This window comes from Peromyscus californicus, unplaced genomic scaffold, assembly GCF_007827085.1.
Source record: "Peromyscus californicus insignis strain IS unplaced genomic scaffold, ASM782708v3 Scaffold_20__1_contigs__length_68692818, whole genome shotgun sequence".
In the NCBI taxonomy this organism is placed as follows: Eukaryota; Metazoa; Chordata; class Mammalia; order Rodentia; family Cricetidae; genus Peromyscus; species Peromyscus californicus.
Window position 1 is genome coordinate 67,643,788 of NW_026294503.1, and position 23,640 is coordinate 67,667,427.

General features: G+C 45.8%; 2 long non-coding RNA genes across 5 annotated transcripts in view; both read left to right on the forward strand.

Moving 5' to 3' along the window:
* LOC128117179 (uncharacterized) overlaps positions 1-23,640 on the forward strand; it is a 109,548-nt gene that overhangs the window by 891 nt on the left and 85,017 nt on the right. The window contains exons 1-2 of one of the 4 annotated variants that reach the window (XR_008220727.1): positions 348-462; positions 12,844-13,545. This is a non-coding gene — a long non-coding RNA (uncharacterized LOC128117179). Of the gene's footprint in view, positions 1-347; positions 463-8,953; positions 10,372-12,843; positions 13,546-23,640 lie in introns of those variants that run through there. The other 3 variants (XR_008220725.1, XR_008220724.1, XR_008220726.1) reach the window with 3 other exon arrangements.
* On the forward strand, positions 814-8,927 carry LOC128117180 (uncharacterized). The gene is made up of 2 exons (XR_008220728.1): positions 814-962; positions 8,751-8,927. It is a non-coding gene; the product is annotated as an uncharacterized LOC128117180 (long non-coding RNA).

Below are 23,640 nucleotides of genomic sequence, written 5' to 3' on the forward strand. Positions count from 1 at the left end.
TGGGCTGATAGCTTGGAAAGGAGACAAAGGGCCAGGTGATCATTTATAGAGCCATTGTATGAGAGATGCAAAAGACTGAGCTGAAACAATGGCATGGGGATGGAAATGACTGGATGGAGGTGCTAGCACTGTGAAAGCATGAGCAGAGTGTAATCGTGGTGGACTCTGATGGGGTTAGGGTGGGGAGTGCGGTTACGATGGAGATAGAAGGTGAATCACAGCATCGACAATTTGTGGAAAAGAGGTTGTCTGTAGCAGGGAAAGAGCAAGTTAGGAGCCTGGTTCTTGAAGGGAACGTGGGTTTTTTTGTTCATCTGTTTAGTGTGTGTGTGTGTGTGTGTGTTTAGACAAGGCTTCACTGTGTAGCCCTGGTTTATCTGGAACTCACTATTCAGAAGAACTGGCTGACCTTGAACTCAAAGAGATCCACCTGCTTTCGCCTCTGATGTGCTGGGATTAAAGGTGTGTGCTGCCATGTCCAGCCTGGGACATATGCTTTATATTTTTTGAATTAGTTGGTACAAAGGGCTGGAAGAGTTTGCCCTAGAAAGGTTTGTCATGCTTTGGAGAAGGACAGATCCGGAATGCATCCACAGAGATGTAACAACTGCAGCTGTGAAAATGGGCGAAGTAATTGAGAAAGCACCAAGAAAGAGAGCCGGGGGGGGGGGGGGGGGGGGGGGCACATAAGAGACCACCTTTCATAGCTTCTGGTCTTCACTTGTCTTGTTCTTGACGTGGGAGAGTAAATAACTCCCCATAAACTGTGTTCAGTCCTCTGCAATCTTCCTCTCTCTTACTGGAGCCCAGATTTTGACCAGAAAAAAAAATAATAGGCTGTGTTTTCATGGAAAATTTTAGGTCATCCAGCTGAAACAGATGGAGGCCATTTTAGATGCCTGTTTGTATTTTGATTTTCAGCTCTTTTGAGAAGACGCAAATGTTTGGGCAGTTTTGCTCGGGTGAGTTTGAAGGGCTCACGCCTCAATGCAAATCTGTTTTGCGCCCATTTGTGAAAGACTTAAGAGACTCAGTCTGGGAAGTGGGTGGGTGGAGTGGACAGTGATTTGTTCCTGAGCCCCGGACGCTTCCCTTGTCTTTTTCATAACTCCCCACCCTTCTGACTTTTCATCCAGAGATCTCAAAGCCCTAAACAAGCCTTGATCCTCCCTGACCCCCTGAGTCATCTTCTGCTTCCATTTTCCCAGATGTGGGGGCAGGAGAATGCCGTGTTTGGGGGTGGGTGTTTGGTGGGTGGATGGGTGGGGGAGGTCGAAGGGGCGAGCACAGGGACTCAGGGCGCCTTCCTGATCACGGGCGGGGTGAGGAGCAGGCATCAAGGTAGTTCTAGCTCAGTGTCAGCTTGTCCTTTTGAGGTTGTTTTATGACTGGAGAGACTCTGCTAAAGAGTCCGAGCTAGAGAAATTGAAGAACAAACAAAGCTGTAAAAGACGCCGATAAAATCCCTCCCAGCACAGAACAGTCTTTGGAGCCTTTCTCAAGAATCTCAGAATGATCAGGAAAGGCTAATTAAGTCTCACAGCCCCCAGTGGGGACCAGGATGGGACCAACATTAGGAGCAGAGAGCACTTAGAAAGATGTCCCTTTTCTCTCTGTTCACTCAAGGGACCCAGGTGGTCAAGCATCCAGTTCAGAAATTGATTTAAGACTGAGGAATGAAAGGGGACTATGTAGAAAATTACTGACATTTTCTATGACTCCTTTTGGTAAATGGGTGCCTGAGGACATGGGGGAAGGTTAGGTGAGGGGAACCGTGAGTTGGAGACCAGTAGGAATGGAGAATAGCTGGGGGGGAATGAGAACCAGTGGGTCTGTTCACAGGTGTTCTGAAGAGCAGATCTAAATGGGATGCAGGTACCTGGACTCAGAGGATGGTGGTCTGGGGGCTTGGGGTGTTTGAACTGCGTTATCTCTAAACTAAAGTATCTGCATTTGAGTACCAACCGACTAGGAGTTCTGGCTGGGAAGGTGGGTGAATATAGGGAGAGAGGATTGGAGGGATGGTGAGGTTGATGGTGAAGTGGGGTCGTGGGGGCTAGATGTACCTGTGTAAGAAGAACAGTGATGCAGTGATCTGGGAAGAAACCCTGGGGCATAAACACCCCCAAGCCAAGCCTAGCTATTCTTCTGTCTTTTGTTCTGAATAGATGGTTGGATTGGTCAGAAAGGGAAATCTTAGGAGCTGAAATGACTTAGATTTGGGAGGGAAAGAGTTGATGGGGGAGCGTGTTTGCAGGGGAGCCATAGAAACTGCCGGTTTCCATGGTGATAGCCGAAATCTTTGTTTCTAGCCTCCTGACTTCTACAGTGTGGAAGGGGGAGCTATAATAGAGAAATACTACCTTTTCATCTCTTCAACTCAATCAATATTGGGGTTGAGTGGGGAGGTTGGTGAGGGTAGGGGTCTTTAACAGGCCACAGTCTCTAAGCTCCCAGGTTAATTGAGTTATCTCCTTTGATGTCTTTGGTTGTATATTCAAGAGGTTTTTGGGTGTACTGCAGCAGCAGAAACCAGAAACCCTTCTTACAGAGGGATTATCTTGGCTCCAGAAAGTACCTCCACCTATGACATCCTCACCCAAGTAGAGGCAGATAGACCAAGTTTGGGTTTCCATGGTTCAGTGGCCTTCCTTAAAATTTCCTTTGAAGACGTAGGGACAATTGACCCTTATATGGAGTCTCTCCAGCCTTTTTTCTCCCCCTGAAACAGGATTTCTTATAGCCTAGGCTCACTTGAATGCTCTCTTTAGCTGAGAATGACCTTGAACTTCTGACCCTCTTGCTTCCACCTCCCACGAGTTGGGTTTACAGGTGTGTGCCTGATTAGTACTTGGAATCAAACTTAGGGCTCCATGCATGCTAGCTAAGTACCCCCAACTCCTCTCTGGCTTCCCAGGGGCTCTGTACTATCTGCTTGTTGTTGGGCATAGGGTCCCAAGTCAGGCCAGAAGAGGCTGAGATGGCAAGTGCTTAGAAAGGCCAGTAAGGAGCCATTGCTACCAGAGCTACAGTATCCAACAAATGAAAATGGGGTAGTATAAAAATCCTGGCTGTCCAATTCTACCTATTTTCCCTGTGACAGCTACAATGCTTGGATGACAAACAAAACCCATATAGAACATGAAGGATTTAACCTGCCTCCTGTTCCGGAATACCCTGACTTTCACCCTAGTCCCGTCCCCTTTGTAACTGGCTCCAAGTTGAGGTGGGTACCCAGATACCTAGCACAATGAGATCATGTCTTAGGCACAGTGGCTCCTATGTGCTCCCCAAATTCCTTCCACCGGCCTGGCTTGTCTAGTGACTTCAGAGCAGAGCAGCTGCCAAAGCTGGCTCCTCCGTCCACAGGGATTGGCTGCAGGATGTTTTTTGAACAAATATCTGTCTCCTTTTTGTCTGTGTTGTGCTAAGCTCTTCTCTGCTCCGTGGCCTCAGCACTTGATGAAGCCCCTGACTTACAGGACCCTGAGGAGTTGCCTTTTCTGACCAGCGGCACCAAGGGCTGAGACCAAGCCGGTGCCTCTCACACAGAAATTTCCCAACAGCATTCTTTCCTCTCTGTGGCGCTGCCTCTGTTCTGGGTCCATTAGATGGCCCCTCCCCAGGGCCTGTCCTTCCTCCTGCTGACTGCAGCCTCTGTGCCCTTTCTAGGGTCTTCCAGTTTCTTCTCAGCCTTTGCGTATTTCCCTACTATTTCTCCTACCTATTCCTTGCTATCCCTCCTATTCTTCCTACCTTCTCCTTTCTTTCATAATACATTCATTGAGCACCCATTTAATGCCAGACCCCCTGGTTAGCTCTCAGTTCAAGACTCGGCCCTTTGAAGAAGCGGAGGGTCTTATAGTGGAAGCATGAAAGTCGCAGAGCAATTCTTACACAATATGACTCATGAAACCCCTTGACCTTTCTCCGAAGCCTCTCAACTGTAATAAGTTAGTGTTCTATAATCCCTGCCTACAGTTAGGTTCTTCTCAGTGTCTAACCTTAGTCAAAGTCATTCATTGGGCTTAGTTTGCTCACAAGACCCCTTTCTTTCTTTCTTAGAAAATAAGCCTGCTTTTAATGGCCACTTTCCCCATTTTTTGGGTTGCTTGTGAAGAGCGATTGAAATCATTGGCGTAATGGTCATATAAAAATGTTGAGAATGTTAGATAAGACTCCCCTCTCAGTTTTTCACTTTAGAAGTGATGGACAGGGATGGCAAGATGTCTCAGTGGGTAAACGTGCTGGTAGCCAATTCTGATGGAGTTCAATTCCTTGACTCACATGGTGGAGAGAACTGACTCGTACAAGTTTTCTTCTAACCTCCACATGCACTCCATGGCATGAGTGTGCTCATCCACTTATATACAAATATATGTATGTATGTATGTGTATATATATATATATACAAATATATGTATATATATATAATATTAAAAATGAAGAAGAGATTTTCTGCTATGAACAGAAAAGTTCAAAAGATAATTTTAGGTAATTCTGAGTTGCCTCAATCTTTAGTCTCACCTCATCTGTTATACACATAAAGTGATTTATTGATTGCAATAGCCAATGGATCCATGTCCCTTTACACATTCTTCTTGGCACAAACAAATGGCCTTCACTGTGATAATAGATTGAGGTAAGAGAAAGGATCTTTTACCTACCTAGGTATGAAAATACAAGCCACAGGACAACCTCCTCCATTACAGAGCATCATCCTTAGAGTCTGAGGCATTGCCGTGATGATCCGGGAGGAGCCTGGGGATTACATGGGAGAGCGGTAGTGGTGCTTGATCCAGGATGATGGATTTCCAATTGAAATTAAGTCTAACAAGGCTCCCTGAGTCAGAAAATGTCATCAAGCCCTATTCCTAGTAACAACTTGAGAGCAGCTGTCTGGATTCACTCCATTAGCTACAGAGGGTGGAGGCAGAGAGTAGGCAGATGCTGCCCAAGGACCAGGAACATTCTCGGATCCAAGGATGAAAGGCTAGCCTCCTCCTGGCAGTCTGGAGTCCTGGCTGGCTGAGCAAACCCTGATGGCTGGACTGCATCAGGGTCTCACTCCTGCTTCCTCCATCTGATGTATCCACACAATGGGTGTCAGAACAGCCGGCTGACTGTCCAGAGTTCCCTCTGTCCTATATCTGCCTCCTGACTGCCTAAAGTCTTTGCTTTCCCAAACTCTTTCTGAGTGCTTTGTAACATTGTCAGGGATTTCTTCCAGATATCTAGTTTGGGGCTCATCCTTTAAAGCAAGACCATTTCTTTGTAGCCTGGGCTTGGTAGAAACTTTTATACATCACATTGCTATACATTTTTTTTTTTCAATTTCAGGCCAGCCTCAAACTTGCTTCATAGTAAAGGATGACCTTGAACTTCTGATCCTCCTACTCCACCTCCTCAGTGCTGACATTACAGGTGTTTGCCACCACAAACAGTTTGATATGGTGTTAGGGACTGAGCCCAGGGCTTTATGCATGCTGGGCAAGTGTTCTATTAACTGAGCTACATATCCAGCCCCAGGCTTTCCATTGTGTTCACTCCTTTCTCTTCCCAATCATGCATCTTCTCATTCTCCACCCCCTTTTCTCTGTGTTTGTATGCCTCACTCCAACTCAGAATAGAACCGAGGCCCATCTTCTTTGCCTTCTTAGGGTTTACTATTTTATTCTTGAGTATGTTTCCAGCTTTGGTGGTCAGTAAGTTCTTTTCACAGTTTATTTATTTATTTTTACTATTTCAGCTCAACCCTGGGTCTCCTGAATGTCCTTATGGAAGCCATGTTCCCAAGGACTTGGAGCCTGGCATTTTAAGAGCTTGCTTTTCTCTGTCGCCGGCCAGTTCTTTCATGTACAGTCTGCTGAGTGAGGAGACTCATGCTTGGTATTTGCAGAGCTGGGCTAATGACTCAGTATGTACTGGTGGGGCTCAAAGGCACAACAGAAACCAATTTATAATGTCCCCCCATCCTTAAGAGGATGAACAACATCACCAGGGATTAAGAGGAGGCTCCAGGGTTTATTTTTGCCTCAAGAGGCTCACCTTTAAAAACCATGTCCTCGGCATTAAAATGGGCTTGGATTTTAGCCCTTTTATACGGCGGTGCCGTTTTTCAATGGCTCCTGCCTTTACGATAATATTTTTGTGGTAAGACAGACACACTGTGAAACATGCCATTTTAACCAGCATTTAGGTGTGCAGTTCAGTGACATCAAGTGCATTCACAGCCATCCCCAGAATGTTCTCATCTTCCCCAGCTGGAAGTCTGTACTTAATAAACACTAACTCCCAGCTCCCTCAGCTGCCATCTTGGCATCCTTCCTTTACTGTCTCACTCAGCTTCTTAGCATCATCCTGACCACAGAAACTCTAGTTCTGATAAATCCCAGAATCCTCTTCACTGGCCTCTGTAGCCTCATTCTGTCACTTCTTGGTTCAGAGTTCCTCTGGGTGAGGCGATTCTGAGTCCTAGCCTTCATGTGGGTCATCTTTCTCCATCTTATCCTCAAGTGTGGCCCTCCTCACTTTCTCCTCCGTCCAGTTGGTCCTCACCTTCATATCTCATTCCAAACTTGTCCTGCTTTAAGATTGCCCTCGCTGGTGTCCCCGAATACCCCAGCTACTATGGTATGACCTTGCTGTCTCCCAGAATACACATGGATTTAGTTAGATTGCTGTCAAGCAGCTCTTGTTTTTCTTTATCTTATTTCCTTTTCAGACAAGAGGCACCCTCAGTTCAGTGTCCTCTTTTCTAGATCCTTATTGCTCAAACTGTGGTCTGGGTTCTGGCAACTTTAGTACCACTCGGAGCTTGTCACAAGTGCAGAGTCTCAGGCTCCACCCCAACTTACTGAATAATAATCGTCCTTTTAACAAGACCTCCAGATTATAGTGTACAGGTTAAGGTCTAAGAATCGCTGCCATAAGAGGGTAATAAGTAATTTATTTTGCAGGTGTTTATAGCTAAAAATTAACACCTCTAGACTAGATTCAAATGGTAAGGACATTGTTGAGGAGGAAAAGAGGAGTATTTTGTATGCCTTGAATTCATTGGGGTTCTGAGAGAATTGCCTAGAAAGCTGAAAGTTGATTCTGGGATGGTGGGAAGCTCAGGAGTCTGTATTCTCCTGCAAGGCAGGAGGCTTGCATTAGGGAGAAGGTTGCATCCCCAACTGTCTGCCTCCTACTGAAGCAGAGAGGGGTACAGGTCCCTAAGATTCACTTGGAGGTTAGCTGATGATGTCTTCCCAGAATTAAGGCACTTGTCACAAAGCAGATCCATCCCTCCAGCAGGGCTTCGCTCTCAGAATAAGGGACTGGTTTCTGTCTCCACGGCTGGTGCTGATTCATCCTTTGTAGGAGGGCTGACTGCAGCTGGGAAAGGCTGGGGAGCCCGAGTAATTCTCTCCTTCCTCACTCCACTGAAAGGGAGCAAGGAGGGGCACAGAGAGTGGAGACAGGGTGTGGGAGTCAAACCTGTTCTTCACATAGCAATCATCTCGTCTCACTCTTTGCTCTCACTCCAAGAAGTTGAGTCCACAGCTGGGAAAACCTGGAGCCAGTCTGAGTCTTCTTGGCTCATAGCCAGCCTTCCTGATTTTTTTTTTTTTTTGTTCTTTCTCTTTCTGGGGATCCGTAGGAGTCGGGCATCTTCCTCTAGTCTCAGGTATTAGAGAGCCGTGTCCCGTTGAGGCAAAGGCTAGTGGTGGGAGTTTGAACTCTTAGGCTCCTGCCTGGCTCTCCTCTGTCATCTTCAAAAAAGGATGCCAGGACTCGAGATCTACTTATTTAGTTTTATTTATTTATTTATTTATTTATTTATTTATTTATTTATTTATTTATTTTTATTTTAACATGTGGGGGAGTTATACAGAAGAACAAGGTAGTTTGGGGACAACCTGGAGAGGGCTGCTGGTGTGTTGTGTGGGGAAATAGTGTACATAAAATGTCTCTTTGCCCAGACTCATGGGAAAGACTACTTTGAGTCTTTGCTTTGTTTTACTAGTCCCCTGGGTCTGTGGCTCTGTTGGTGGAGTGGTGTGTTTTTGTTCTAAGAGAGGTCTCTAGAGCAGAGACCTGACATATTGCAGTCTGAGCAAAAGACCCCACGCATGTCTCTTGTCATGTCCAAAGTTACTGCCCTTCGGAGCAACCCTTTGAATTTTACCACATGCTGTTATCTGGTCCTGGTCCTGGGTGTCGTATCTAGGGCTAGCACGGGATTGGTTGTGCGATCCATCACCAGGATGTCTTACTCTCATATGTCATCCCAGTGCTGACTCTACAACCACTGCTGGAGCACTTGGTGTCCTTGGGCCCTCGACATGTTTGCTTTCCCCACCTGGCTGAGGGCTCCCTGCAGGCCAGCAGAGGTGCCCCTTTCTGTGTCTACTTCATGTGAGTGCCAGCAGAGGCTGATGAGGAGGGAGTGTGGAGGAACCCTACCTGTCTGGCTCAGACGGTATGCATGCAGTTCCTGGTGAGAGAAAAAGTAGGCGTTTTTCTGAACTCACTTTTAGGTCACATTGAGTTGCTTCAGTCGAGTAAAACTTGTGATGAGCCTGTGGCCTTGGCCTGTATTCTTTCTTAGGCTTTTTTTTCTAAGGGTGTCCCAATTTGGGGTACTTGGAGGTTCAGGGTGTATGTTGGTGATGGCTGGTATATGGAAGAAACATAAAATTTTAGTAAGGAGAAGCTATCTCAGGAATCTATAATGAGCACGTGTGTTATTTCTTTTCCAACAGGCTGCATAATTTTTATGACCAATTATTCCATTTGTAACGACGCTGAGATAACAGAGATCCCATCTTACGCTCCATGGAACACGCCAAGCACTCATGGGAGCTCAGCGACATCATCTCTTCCTCAACAACTGGACAGCTAGAGTGTTTCCACCAAACTCAGTGCTACCAAGAGAGAGAGAAAGAGAGAGAGAGAGAGAAAGGGAGGGAGGGAGGGAGGAAGGGGTGAACCTTTTATGAGTAGCAAAGGGAGAATGTACTAGAAGGGGAGGGGAATGGAGTATTCTGGGGTTTTAAGATGAAGGAGAAATTGACTGTGGATAAGTCAAAAGATTAGTCTTTTGGCAAAAGAATTTTGTGATCCAATATAGCTTTCCAGTGAATTTTATTTACACTGAACAAGTGCACAGGTGTCTTTGGCCATGAGCGCTGATGCCATCCCAAGCTGCAAGGAACTAGTTTTTTCCCAAAGGATTTGGAGGCTCAGTTGGAAAAGTTTGGTTTTGGGAGGTTTAGAAAAAGATAATGCCCAGGTGGGTGGGGCTTTGAAGGGAGCTCCCCTTTGGGGCTGGTGGGCCTCTTGTGTGTGAGGGGGTGAAAGAGAGAGAGAGAGAGAGAGAGAGAGAGAGAGAGAGAGAGAGAGAGAGAGAGAGAGAGGTGTGTGTATGTGTGTGTTGTATGTGTGTATACATGTAGAAGTCAGAAGAAACTGAAACTTCAGGTCTTAATTGCTTAGGCGACATTCTCTCTCTCTCTCTCTCTCTCTCTCTCTCTCTCTCTCTCTCTCTCTCTCTGTCGTCTCTTACTGTCCTGGAGCTCCACAAGTAGGTTACACTTCTGTCTAATGAGCTTCCAGAATCCATTTATTTCTGCCTCCCCAATCCCTGTATTACAAGAACCCATCACCTTGTAGGAATATCTGTATTTTCTTTCCTTCTTTCTCTCTTTCTTTCTTCCTTTCTCTCTTTCTTTCTTTCTTCTTTCTCTCTTTCTTTCTTTTTTTTATGTGAGTACTGAGGATTGAACTCAGATCCTAGTACTTGTAAGCAAGTACATTGCTGGTTGAACTGTCTCCCCATTTCTTGCTTTTCTTCCCTCAAACCCATGTCAGGAGAGTGTTGTTAGCTGCCCAGACAAACTTGATAGACAGTTCCTCAGGTCCAAAGCAAGCAGGTTAAAAATTGGCATCCAGCTTCTGCCATTGATTGGTCTAGACTGCTCACTTGGTCCTGCCTCCATGATTTTCTCCAAGGTCTTTCCCACCAACTTGCCCTTTTACCACATTTCTGTCTGGTTTTTCTTGTCTACTAATTGTTAAGGATGAGGTATTTGAAGTAGGCAGGCCTCAGTTTGAATCCCACTTAGTATTATATTACTTAGACTCTTTGATGTTCTTTTCCCATCTGTAAAATGGGGATAATAAAGCCTACCTCTCAAACTAGTTGTAAGAATTAAATAGGAGGATGTGTCAGTGAGGGCTTGGCACATAACAAATGCTTCATAAACGGTAGTTAACAGTTTACTTTGAATTTCCTCTCTCCGCTCCCTGGCCACTTTTCATCAGAGTACACAGAATCAGAGAGCAAAGAGTGATGGCCAAAGAGATGGGCATACAAGGTGAACGGTAAGAAGAGTGGAAGGACAAGAGGGACAAATACCATGGGAGACGGAGTCATAAATATAGTCATGGAACATTGGGAACAAGACATGGCAATAGACAAGGGGTAGAGGAGCAGTGAACGAAGGCGGAGAAGTGAGAAGATGTAAAGTCATCTGGAAAGGCAGAGACATGAATGAAATCCAGACAAAGCCCATCAGAGGACAGGGATGGAGAGTTCTTCTGTGGAACTTGGCATGGGAATCCTCCCGCCTTCTTCTGGCCCTGCTGTCATGAGTTCTAAATCCCTGTCCCCACCCATCTTGACTGTCCGTTCATCCCACTGCTAACCCTGACCACCTCTGTCCCACACGAGGCAGCCCGCCCCCTTCTCTTCTATCTCTCTCATCCCCACCATCTTAGTTACAGGAGTCCACAGAATTTTTCATTTCAAACAAAACTGTTTGGAGTGCAAAAGCATCATGGTGTCAGCCAGTCGGTGCAATAACCAGGTGTAGTTTTACAGCCACTCCCCTCACCCCCCGACTGTAACTGCGCTTTCATATATCTCTGGCTGAGACAGGCAATTTTCTTTCAAAGATTGTTTTTTCTGGAGCCTGTGATTTCTGCTCTCGCCTCCAACCTCTGGGATATTAAAACGGGGTCAGTGGCTCTTGGCAGGCTGACCGATTTGTGGCCACTCCCCAGTTCACCCTCCTGTCTCTGTGTCTCCAATCTTGCCATCCCTCTGCCTCTGCACCCCAACTGGTCAGGTTGGAAGAAAATAGCTTTTGTGTTAAAGCTCTTGAGACAGAGGCCAGGACCTTCTGGGAGGTTGCTGTCCTTCACACTGAGGAGACAGGTGTCTAACTTTAAATGTGGAGGGTAGAGGAGGGACAGGGAGCCAGGACAGGATTTGTCCCACCCCCATCTCATTCTGAAGAATTGGGTGAACAAAACTCAGGTTTAACCTCAGGGAGTCTTTCTCTGCTAGGAACTGAGAGGAGACTGGTATGAGACAACCAGTGTGATTACTTTTTCTGGAATTTTTGGACAATTGGAGGAATTGTGGTATACTGTAGATTGAGGGCTGGCTTAGGGGAGACCTGGATTATGGGAAAGGGTGATAGGACCCCTGCTTCCCTAAAGAGATCATCATGCTGTCAGAAGCAGTGTTCACTATTGTTTGCTGTGACAGTATTTTCTGGACTTCTAAATCCTTATCCCAACCAGGTAGCAAACTTTTTTTTCCTTGAGTGAGGCACCTGTATGTGCTTTTGGGGTTGTCCATTTGGTATTTCTCTATTTCCTGGCTCACGGCTTGATCAACATCCTTCCTGGGGTCCAACTTCATTCCTATCCTTTGATAACAGATCGAATCCTCTTGAAAAACAACATGATACAACACCCTCCCCCTTCTCGCCCATACCATCCCTTGTTTTTATTAAATAAAAGTAAGTGGAGCTATAAGATGTGACTGGCCTGGATCCCGGCTTCATAAAACAAAACTAACACCCTCTTTATCAAAGGGCTGAGGCATCCAGCGAAGATTTCTTAGGCCATTTTGCTGTCACGTAAATGGGAATCAATATTCAATAAGCCCTTGATGCACTACACTAGCGGTTCACTTAATACCGGCTTCCAGTACAGTAAGTGGCGTTGATATAAGGAGGGCTTGTTTGTAAAATAACACTGCGGCTCTCACCTCCTGGATATTGGATCTGGCTTCCCTTAGGCAAGAAGATTCAAGGCTCTGAGGAAGCAAAGAGTCATCCTACCCATCCCACCACCTCAGCATGTCTAGCCTGAAAAAGAGAAGGGATTGGATGCTTTTATTAAAGTCAAGTGGTCTAGAGGTCATTAGGCACATTCCTATTAGGAAGTTTTCCACTATGCCTGGCCTGATTGCCTCCTTCTTCAATAAATTAGTCAAATTGAAAACCAATTGAAGGATAGAATTTATTCTGCCATTAACATTATGAGAACAGACCCTCCTGTGCCCTAGAAGCCTGTGGTGGTTAGAAATATCTCATTCGCTTCTCTCTGCACTGTGTTCGCTGTAAGGAAAGACTGCAGCTGCCTGGCCCCCTGGTGGATGGATGGCAGTTCTGAGTTTCTCTGTGCAGAGTAACTCTGAGAGTTTGGTAATAAATGGAATATTCAAATGTGGTTATTGATTTTCTTTCCATTCAGCGGTGTCTTTGCTCGGAATGTGTAACCTCATACTTGCTTTCTCTGCCTAACTCCCAGTAAGCGCATGCTAAGAAGATGTGATCAGATGTTTAGATGCCTAAATGTAACAGGAAAACATTGTACAAAGCTTTGTATGATCCATTTCAGAACCAAATTTTAGAAAATTTATCTAACATGTTTGCATTGTCTGTGTTATTTTTTTTTCAGTGCCAATATTCATAGAGAATTTAGGAATTAGCAATATGGGGTGTGTGGGGGAGCATTTATTCTGCATTATAGTCATGTCTATTTTTTATCCTTTTTCAGGTGAGGATGCTGTCTGTACCCCTGTCTTGAATATGCTGAAGGAAGTTGGATCCCCAGTCACCAGTGATCCCGCAACTGTCCGTACGTGAGTGATGCACAGACCTAAGTCTCCCAGAGCCATTTTAGACAGGATCTCTGCAAAGTGTCACTTCAGCCTACCTTGTTACAGATAGATCTACTGAATTTAAAGCAAGAAGCTGAAGTATGACTTCTCCTCTTGGGCATAAGTCACAAGCTAGAGCACTCTGCAGTGTTTCGGTGTGAAGCCGTTTCAGTGTGAAGCTGTTTCAGTGAGGAGAGCCCTGCAAAGATACTGGGAATGGATGCACACTTCTGAGGGAGGGGTTAGAATCTCCTCAATGTTTCCTCTTTTTGGAGTTCCTCATCTGGTCCAGTTTGATGGCCTCAGGAAGAAAGCAGAGAGAGTGCCTGGGCATGCTGAGCTTGCAAGAGGCTGATGGCGTCTGTGACCTGATTTGGGATTTTATGATCATTTTCTGGGATTTCTAAATTAAGAGGAAGAGTACTTGTCATTCCTCTCTTCCAAATAAGAGGAAAAAAGATGAGTGAAAGGTGACATTCAGTAAAGGGCTGAATTTTTAACACAGCTGGTACATGATTGACTCCTTCAGTTGGGGGCCGTTCTGCTGTGCGCGCAGGCCTCATCTTAGGCTGATGGTGCAAGAGCAGAGTGTGATTCAGGTACTTCCCACCTCATCAGTTTCCAGTTCTAGCCTGGAGTCCCTACTTCCTTCCTCCTTGCTGGTCTGCCTTTCTTGAAGCGTACAAACGCTAACGCAGAGGGTAAGAGCAGTGGCTCAGTGGTTCTCTGAACCTACATCACGTGGCTTACAGCCTCCTATAATTCCAGCTCCAGGGGATTCAAGGCTCTGGCTTCTTCAGGCACCTACAGACATGTGGGGCACATACATTTACACAGGCACACACACATGCACATAATTTTAAAAATTAGATGAATTTTAGACGGACAAATGCAGAGAAGCACTTTTCTTTGGTTGGAGAGGAGCCCCTATCTTTTCTGCTAACACTTCAGATATGCTGCCTAAGTTAGTTGGTACAGAGGAAGAAACCAGGCCCAGAAGTTGGAACTCTGAGAGCACAGGGAGTCCTCAGATGACTTCCTTAGGCAAAGAGGTCACAGGAGACTTGAAGTTTTCTTCACTCGACGAGGTAACAAAGAGATACGTGGCCAGGGTTGTCTTGGTGAGTCCTACTGTGCTATACTTGAGCCTTTGAGTCTGTTTTATGTAGAATGAACCAGCCATCTCGGATCAGTAGCATCTCCACATAGGGTACTGCTGATGACAAGCCCCTCTTCCCTCTGGTTGAATGCCCATTCAATCATTTGGTACTGCTTGCAGCTCATTTCTTGCCACAACTTGTGTTCTGGCATCAGTGTTCCCCCACGCAACAGCTGATGACATCTCTTGGCCTCCCCCATCCATTCAGCAACGCCTCTCCCCCCAACCCGCCTCCTCTGCCTGCTGTCCCAGCCTGTAACCCTGATCTCATTTCCTCCTACCTCTCACACCATACTGAGACCTCTTGCCCCAACCTGTGCTGGGGCTCTTTCTTTGGAGCCCCCCATTCCTTGGCAGAGTCCATGCCTCCAATCTATGTCCTTACTGGAACACTTGTGCCTTCCCCAAGACATTAAGGGACTAGAGGACTCTGTAGAAGGGGTGTGACTCCTATCCCTGAGGTTGCCCCCAGCTCCCAGTGAGGCGGATTTCAAGCTTGGGTTGTGTGTTGTTTGTCTGTCTCAGACTTTGCAGCCCCTGAGGCAATGGCTCTGCCTTTGCAGGCTCAGGCTCAGGAAAGCCTTGGCAGCCAACAAATAATAAATAACACCCTGGTAACACCACCTGCGACTTGCTAATGAGAGTCTTTCCCCTGCCTCCCCTTCTCTTGGAGGTTGGGGGTGGGGTCTCCCCATTTCTAGGCAAATGGGTCTCTTCCAATTCTCCATGTAGGACTATTACCATTGGGTGTTGGGGTGGGGGTGAACAACAGGTCCTTTGCAGAGACAGTGATGGTCTTGATGAGCACAGTAATAATTACAGACTGAATTTCTTTTTCTTTTTTCTTTTCATATTTTTGTTTTTGTTTTTGTTTTTTGAGACATGGTTTCTCTGTGTAACAGCCTTTGGCTATCCTGGAACTTGCTTTGTAGACCAGGCTGGACTCGAACTCATAGAGATCAGCCTGCCTCTGCCTCCCAAGTGCTGGGATTAAAGGCATGCGCCACCACCGCCACCCAGCCAGAGTGAATTTCTAATGTGTCCTTTGCCTTGAGAGCTTTGGCAAGATGGAAATATTTGGGAGCAGGGTCCTGGGTCTGAGCTTTGGCTTCCAGAGGCCAGTGGGGAGCTATCATCTAACTCTCCTTCCTGACAAGATAGTTTCCTGTTATCAGTTAGTTCTCAGAATCTCTTATATACTCGAGTAGTCTTCCTCCAGATACACAGGATAGTCTACAGAAAGACTCTCTTGCCTTCTATGTTTAGTGAGTTCAGGTTAAAACATAAAACACAGTTTTCTTGAAAGTGATTACATTTGAAATGTAGCAGTCACCACTGGGTGCCTCAGCAGTGATTTATTTGGCTGAAGTTCTCCAAAAAGATGAGGGCAGGTATGCAACTGTGTCCCCTTATGTATACACGAGTCACCGCCCAAACTCAGTATCCTGAAGTGTGTCTTCTGACGTAGGTTCTGTTGAAAAGCACACGTGCCAGCAGGGACTCTTCTGCCTGTTGCCAGAGTGGCAGTAGCAAAGCGGGCAAGCAGAGACTCTGCTTTTCTGAGACTGTCTGGTGCTCCATCCAAATGGTCTATGGGTTTAATCCTCATTCTAAAGGCAGGCTTCAAAATCTGTATCAGAAAGTTATTCAAAAATGGTTTTGGGTCCACAGTGGTGTGACTGGCCAGAATGGGCTGTTTTCGTCCAGGGATGCACTTGGTTCTCACTGTAATACCGGGGAGGCTCTAAGAAGGGGTGTGAAAGTATGGGGGGCGGTGAGTAGAAATCACCTTCTGATCTACCCACTGTGTGGAACACAGAAGCAAACATTTGTCCTTCCAGATTGAACCCAGGCTTCCTAGGCAGTGATTTTGCTGCCAGAGAACTGCTTTCTCTGCAGTGTTATTCCTAAGACCTGTGCTTTCTAGAACCACGCTCCTCAGACCCAGACTTGAATCACGTGGTGTTTCCTCAGCCGGAGCTCATCCCCTTTAAGAGGAGATGTTTTCCTTACGTCTGCTCCTGCCTTCCAAAATCGAGCTGCCCATGCCCACTTCCCTACGCCTTCTGCCAGTTCTCGGGCTGTAAACAGTCCTGTCTGGTATTTGGGGGAAATGAGCCTCATGTTGGATTAATTCTACATGACCCTGCTTGTAGACAATATGGGGAGGAGTTTGCCTCCTTTCCATTCCCTTGGAGTCCAGACCCAGGACTGGGCCAAGGAGGCTCATTTTCCCACGTGTAGGGAGCTTATGCCCCCCACCCCTGCATCTTTGGCTCCTTGGATTCTCTGAGTCACCCTCCGACCTTGACCGTCTGTAGGAAGGGCCTAGACCCGTTGGGCCAACCTCATCCAAGAGGGCTTAATAAGCACCTGGCGGCTGAGTGCTTTGAGATCTCTCAGATGAAAAGGGCTGTCGGTGGTTCTGGGGTTATTACTGTCAGCGTAGTGGCGGCAGCAATTACTCTAGATGATCAGGGCATCCAGCACCCTCTGTACCCCAGGGGAGCTCCTGGCTCTCACCTTGCTTTGCCTGCCTTGAATTCTGATGTGGTATCCACAAGGTTCCTTTTACTGTTTGCCATCCTCCCTCCCCAGGGAGCACTTCAGAAGTTCAATATGTTCTAGAATCCTCGTGAAGTAGGGCCAAGGGATCTCAAAGGGTATAGAATGACAGAAACCGGAAGGGATGGAGGTAACCAGCTACCTCATTTGACACAGGAAGAAGAGGAAGTGGGTTCCATCAAAGTTGCTCAGGGGTAAGCTAAGTTTGTAGAAGAGTTATGAGACATGTTACACCAGCGCAATTTTAAATGAAGAGGTATTTTTTTTTTTTTGGTTTGTTTTTGGTTTTGTTTTTGAGACAGGGTCTTACTACATATCCCTGGCTGGCTTGAAATTGGCTATGTAGACTAGGCTGGCCTTGAAATCATGGAGATTCATCTACATCTGCCTCCTGAGTGTGTACCACCATGACTAGTCACCAAGAAGGGTATTTCATGAAATATTCTTACCTCTGTCTTGGGTAGCTGTATCTCAGGTATCTGTAGTGGAGACAAAGAAGAATTGCTGGAGTTGACTCGGGAACACGTGTTTCTGAGTCCCTGGGTACAACCACGTTCCGGTTTCGTTCCTCAGCAGTGGGGTTTGCATCCTGGACTTCAGTTCCCAATAACGGGATGACAGTGACATGTTGGGAGGCAGTAATGTGGACTTTCTGCTCTTGGCTCAGACTTTGGGCAGACAGGATGTCACAAGCAGAGAGGACCAGGGCCTTGAGTTCCCATCTTGTCCCCACACATTTGCTCTAGAAATCAGCACCAGGCCTGTATAATTTCCACAAATCCAGTCATTTTTCTAAGAAGGAAGACAATTCACAGATTTCCCTTGAGAAGTCATGCTGTCCTGTTCTCCAGGGCAGTTATTTTAATTTCTTGAAAAATCTGAGGAAAGATGCTAGAAGATTCACATACTCTGGCTTTAACATGCTTACCTCAATCACATCAATTGTTCTCTTTCCCCGGCTTTCAAAGTCACAAGGGAGGATAGTACTGTTTTCTTCCTTCGTATCCATACTGGGCCTGTCATCTCCCCCTAGGCTTTGGAGGTTGGCTGATATCTCTGCACTATTTTCTGCCTACAATTAATTATTGCCCAAATAATCTAGTTTATCCACTTTGAGTTGTATGATGTTTACTACAATTATGAGATGCCTAGAAAGGTGTTTTTAAAAGTCATATGCTTTGAAAAGGGAATATAAATAAGAATGTTGAGGGTCTAGAGAAAGGACTAGGTGAGCAAAGTGTTTGCTGGGCAAATTTGAGAACCCAGATTCAACCTTAGGACTCACATAAATTCCGGGCAAATGTGACAGCTTACCTGTGATCCCAGCTCTTGGGAGGCAGAGGCAGAGGATCTCTAGGGCAAGTTGGCTAGCTAGACTGGACAAATCGGTGAGCTCCGAGTTCACTGTGAGACACTACCTTGATATATAAGGCTGAGAGAAATCAAAGAAGACTCCTTACATCAACCTCTGACCTCTACCAGCAAGAGCATTCATATCTACACATGAACCCACACATGTGTGAACATTCATACACACAAGAAAGAAAATAAGAAAGCTGTAATCGGAACAGTGACAAGAAACGTCAGATATGTAGAACCAAGAGGCTGGAGAGATAGCTCAGCTGTTAAGAGTCGGTACTGCTCTTACAGCAGACCTGAGTTCAGTTCCCGGCTCCCATATCAGGTGGCTCACAACTGCCTGAAACTTCAGTTTCAGGGGATCTGAATCCCTCCTCCGTCCTCCAGAGGCATTTATGTGCACATACCTCCCCACCCCCCATAATTTAAAATAAAATAAAAAAATTATTTAAAGGAAAAAGAAATGGGAAGATGCTGACTAGTGGATTTAAAGTGTTACAAACTCAAGAACAAGAGGCTGCCGGCCTGTCCAGAGGCGGTCGGAGTTACGGAGCAGAAACAACCGGAGCTTTGAACAAGAGCAACGGCATTGTCTTCAGTTGAATGAGGCTCCTGAGAAAGGTTCAGATCTACTGTTCTTGGAAATTCTTTGCAGAGGAGTGAAAGTTCCTGAGGGAGCCAGTATACAGAGAGGAGACTGATTGCCATAGTCCCTTGCTACCCCCTCCCCCCCGGCTGTGTCCTGCCTTCCCTTACCTGTCAGGACTGTCCAATCCTGCTCTCTAAAACAGATTTGATGACTCAACAATGGCCAATTAGGCGTTAACACATCTATCTCTTCAGCTATCTGGCCATCTTTATGGAGAACAAGATCTTAAATCTCAGCTCATCCGGACAGCCAGAGGCTTTGCCTAAACACTGGAAAGAGCCCCACACATTTTTCATAATTACAATGACTTTTTACAGGGAGAGCCATAACTCCAGTGTGAGAAGAGCCCGTGGCAGGTTCTGCGATGCGGGTAGTGGAGCCAGCTGATGGCTGTCTGTGGGCACTCTTTGCTTTCCTGCTATGAACACCTTCTGCCAGCAAGAGTCACGAGCAAAGATAAGATGGCTTCTATTCTGGTGGCCCTTGCACTGAGATGAGATAGACTGTGTGTTCCAAAAGCAGACAGCTAGTGACAGGAGGTCAGGGATTAGAACTCAGCACACAGTCTGGCTGGCCTCTCTATGTTTATGGCTGGAGGACAGTCACCAAGGAGTCATTAGTTGTGGAAGGCTTCCTGGAGCCGAGCAGGAGAGGCCGGTCGTAGACAGAGGACATGGTCTTGGTGTGAGATGAGTATGTTTGGAATGTGGACCACCTTAGGAAAACAGATCCAACTATGCATCATTGAGAGTGTGTTGTCTTGGTCTTTCAGTTGATTAGTTATTAGTATTCCTATTAATCTCTCCTAATGATCCCTATGGATTCCTACACTCCTAGCTGTTGTAGGAATTCCATGACACTGTACAAATCAGGTCCAAGATCTTCTTGTTATGCTGCCCCTCTAGCCTTGGCCAGACATTTTGGTTCCTCCTTCCTTTGTAATGCTGATCAGTCTTCCAAATTATACTTCAGGTTGTTAGCAGCTGTGAGGTTTTTATTCATCCTTTCAATCTGTGCTTTCCACGTTATATCTAAACAATTCTCATGGGCCAGTAAGAAGAAAATGTGTCAAAATGGGAATGATCTGTACAACCTCTGCTCATTTCCCAAGCCAAGTACCCCAGAACCTATCTTATCTGATGCCTTTCTTTGGCTAATTTCATAGCACTCATGTTTTTCATCTTTTTTATATGAGTTTTGCTGACAAGTGTTTCAATCTGATGGTCCCTGAGTAGTAGGACCTGTTGTACATTTTGCTCCATTCCACATTTCTCACAGTGCAATTTAGACCCCAAATTCATATACTCCAATGTGCCACAGATAAACAAATACCTCGTTAATTTAATTCATAGAGACAACTCGCTTTTCTGAAGCAGGCTTGGAGAGTTAAAATATATGCTCACCTCTGTCAGCCTCTTCTTTGGTCAGTAGATTATGTTATGTTTATACATCACAGAAATTGACTTTTGATATTCTCTCTCTCTCTTTTTTTTTTTTTTTTTTTTTTGGTTTTTCGAGACAGGGTTTCTCTGTGTAGCCTTGCGCCTTTCCTGAAACTCACTTGGTAGCCCAGGCTGGCCTTGAACTCACAGAGATCTGCCTGGCTCTGCCTCCTGAGTGCTGGTGATATTCTCTTAAAGATTCTTTCTTCAGTCATAATGTAGAAAGGATGAGTTACTGTGCTTCACTGATTCATCCAACAAATTACTTTATGATAGCTACAATTCCAGACAAAGGATGCAAAAGGTGACAAGGTTTCTACCTTTTTGACACAAGTGGGTGAGAAGATAGGCAAGTAAGCCAGACATCACAGGAGAGCTAGTAAGCACTGACAGAAACATGGAGAGGGTACTGGAGTGAGGGGTGGGCATCTGTCAAAGCTGGGCATGGTCCCCAGAGTGAGGGAGCATGGTTAAGACCAAGACAAGACCCTAGAATGACCTTCCCACTCTGATTACAATGTCTTCATCTACACAGTTCCACAAGGAGCAATCATTTACTAAGTGCAATTATGTGTCAATCACTATGCCAGCTCAGACTTAGAAAGGGATAAAATCCAATCCCTGCTGTCAAAGATGTTTCACTCTGGAGTGATGGACAGAGACATGAACACTTAATGAAACAGGATAAAGGCCGAGGTGGAAGCATGGGAAGGCTGACGTCCCTAAGAAAGCCTACCCAACTTTTGTGCTGCTTAGAATGTGAGAGAGAAAGAAAGAGTAATCTTGAGACTTCTCCTCTTACTCGTTTCAAGTGTCTGAATAGGTTGCTTCAGATTCCACTGCACAGTTTATTTATCATCTGGAATCTTAGCAGTTGAAGGATCCGGAATATATCAAACTTCCCAGGTCTCTGTCTGGACACCCTTCCTAGTTCAGGAAGCAATTAGTCTGAGAAAGACAGAAGTGAGAGTGTAGGAGCAGAATATATATATCCTTTTAAAATAATTTAGTAACAACCTTAGGTAAGTGACCAATAATTTATAGAGTCTATTCTTTTTATAGAGATATTTCCTTGCAGCTGAACCAGCGAGTTTGCTGGGTTTAGAGGATTAATCTTTGACGTAGTAAATATGTTCAAGCTGTAATTCAGTCATGGGGATAAAGGGAACTTAGACTTGTCTTGTATAAGGGGAAATATTGAATGGATTTGTGGAGGACCCACCACAACGGTCCTTAGTGTCTCTTGTCTCTTGGCATTGCAGGGTTTTGAACTGCAAAGGCAGACAGCCATTATTTTACAGATGTCAGAGGAAGTGTCAGGTTCAGGACTGGAACTAGTGTCATTTCTTCACGTCATGAGCTTAGCCTTTCTTCCCCTTCCGCGTTCTGAGCAGCACAACATCTTCCACAGGGATGTCAGTCCTGCATGCCCCCCCCCCCCCCCCCGCCTTTATCCCGCTGTACTTAAGGGTTCATAAGGGTTTCAGGACTGTTAATAGCCCACCATACTAGCATCAGTGGCTAGCAAAATTGGCTTTTTTGTTTATTTGTTTTTGTTTTGAGATAGGGTCTCACCATGTAGCTGGGCTGAAACTCAAAATGTAGAATTTTGGCCTTGAATTCACTGAGGTCCTCCTGCCTCTGCCTCCTGAGTGCTGGGATTAGAGGGGTGTGCCTCTACCCCCAGCTTCAAACTCCAGTCTTGTTGCCAAGCTTCCCCTTCCGTCTCACAATTCTCCTGTTTTCCTCTGTGGTCCACACCTCTCTTCAAGCCATGTGTTTCTGCCCCCATGCTGTCCTTAGGCTGCTCTTCCGCCCTGGCTGCAGAGCTTCTACGCTTTCCTCATGATTCTGTCCTTTTCTTTCCCTCCAGTCAGCTCTAGAAACCCTGTTCTAGGAGGCCTTCCCAAAGCAACGTCTGTGTCTGGGTGCCTCTTGACTCTGCATTATGAAGCCCAGCTATGGCTGCACCAGCTGCTTGTGCTCGATAACTAACCTGAAGTTATTTGTGTGTGCACGTTTGTATGTATATAAATGTTCAGGTAAGTGTGTGTGTTTGTGTGTGCACAGGTGTGAATACATATTATGAGCATGTGTGTGTGGAGATGTTGGATGTCTCTCTACCTTATTTTTTGAGACAAGGTCTCTTATTAAACTCGGAGCTCACTGCTGAATAGACTGACTGGCCAGCAAGCCCCAGGGCTCTGCCCGTCACTGCCTCCCCAGTGCTGGCATAGCAGATGCATGATGCAGTGCCTGACTTTTTTCATGGGTGCTAGGGGTCCAAACTCCTGCTTATGCTGTCACTGACTGAACCACTTTCTTAGGCTCCTAAGGTCATTTTTGTAGGTTTTTATATTTTATTGATTTACTCAGATTAGATCCTTTGTTGTAACATTTATTTATTTTTATGAGTATGAGTGTCTTTGACCACATGCATGCATGTGCACTGTATGCACACCTGGTGCCTACAGATGCTAGAAGGTGTTGTCAGGTCTCTTGGAACTAGAGTTACAGATGGTTGTGAGCTGCCACGTGGGTGCTAGAAACCAAACCTCGATCCTCTGCAAGAGCAGCGAATGTTCTTAACCACTGAACCATCTCTCCAGTCCCCGATTAGGGGATTCCTAAAGGGCAAAGCTCAGAACACACGGGGGTCATCTCATGTCGTTACCTGACTAGAGGTGGGCTTGGGATTGCATAGTCTGAGAAAGTTAAAGTTTCTGTGTATTGGGGGAAATAAAAGAAGAAAAGTCAAGTAAAGCACAGTGGTCCATGCCTGTAATCCCAACACACAGTTGGTAAGGCAGGAAGATGAGGAGTTCAAGGCTATCCTCTGCTTCTCCCCACAAGTTTGAGACCTACCTGAACTACCTGAGACCCTATCTCAAAAATCTAAAAACAAACAAACAAACAAAAAAACCAAAAAAACCCAAAAAACAAACAACCCCCCACAAAACCAACAAACCAACAAAAACAAAACAAAACAAGACAGTGTAACTTAAAGTGAATGGGAATAGTTATCTTGCATAGATGCAGCAGGAGTTTGAAATTGCTTCTTATGGTTATCCCAGTGCTGGGATTCTGTAACCCTGTGAACCAACCATCGCCTTCACCTGGTGCTGTTGTTAATGTTGTGGCTTGTGTAAAATAAGAAGACATCCCACACGCAGTAGGTGGCAGATTGGCATGTCCATTGCATGTTATGAATTTTAAAATGGCTTGGTGGCAGGAGCTTCATGTGTAGACGGTATTGTTAGGCAGAGCACCTGGCTGCCCAGGGGATGACCCCAGTTGCTGCCTAGAGGTCTCTTCCTCAGGGAAGGGAGGCCCTGAGAGCCATTTTGACCCAAGTTCAAATTCTCCAGAACAAACAAGCTGATCTGTTGCTCCAAGCAGCAGTCACAGAGGCTCCAGTGTGTTTATTGACTCTTGCGTGTCCCTGCCCTGGAGAACAAACAAACAACTCAGCTTGACTCATGCCCTCCACCAGCCTTACCCTGTTCCATGCCTGGGGTTG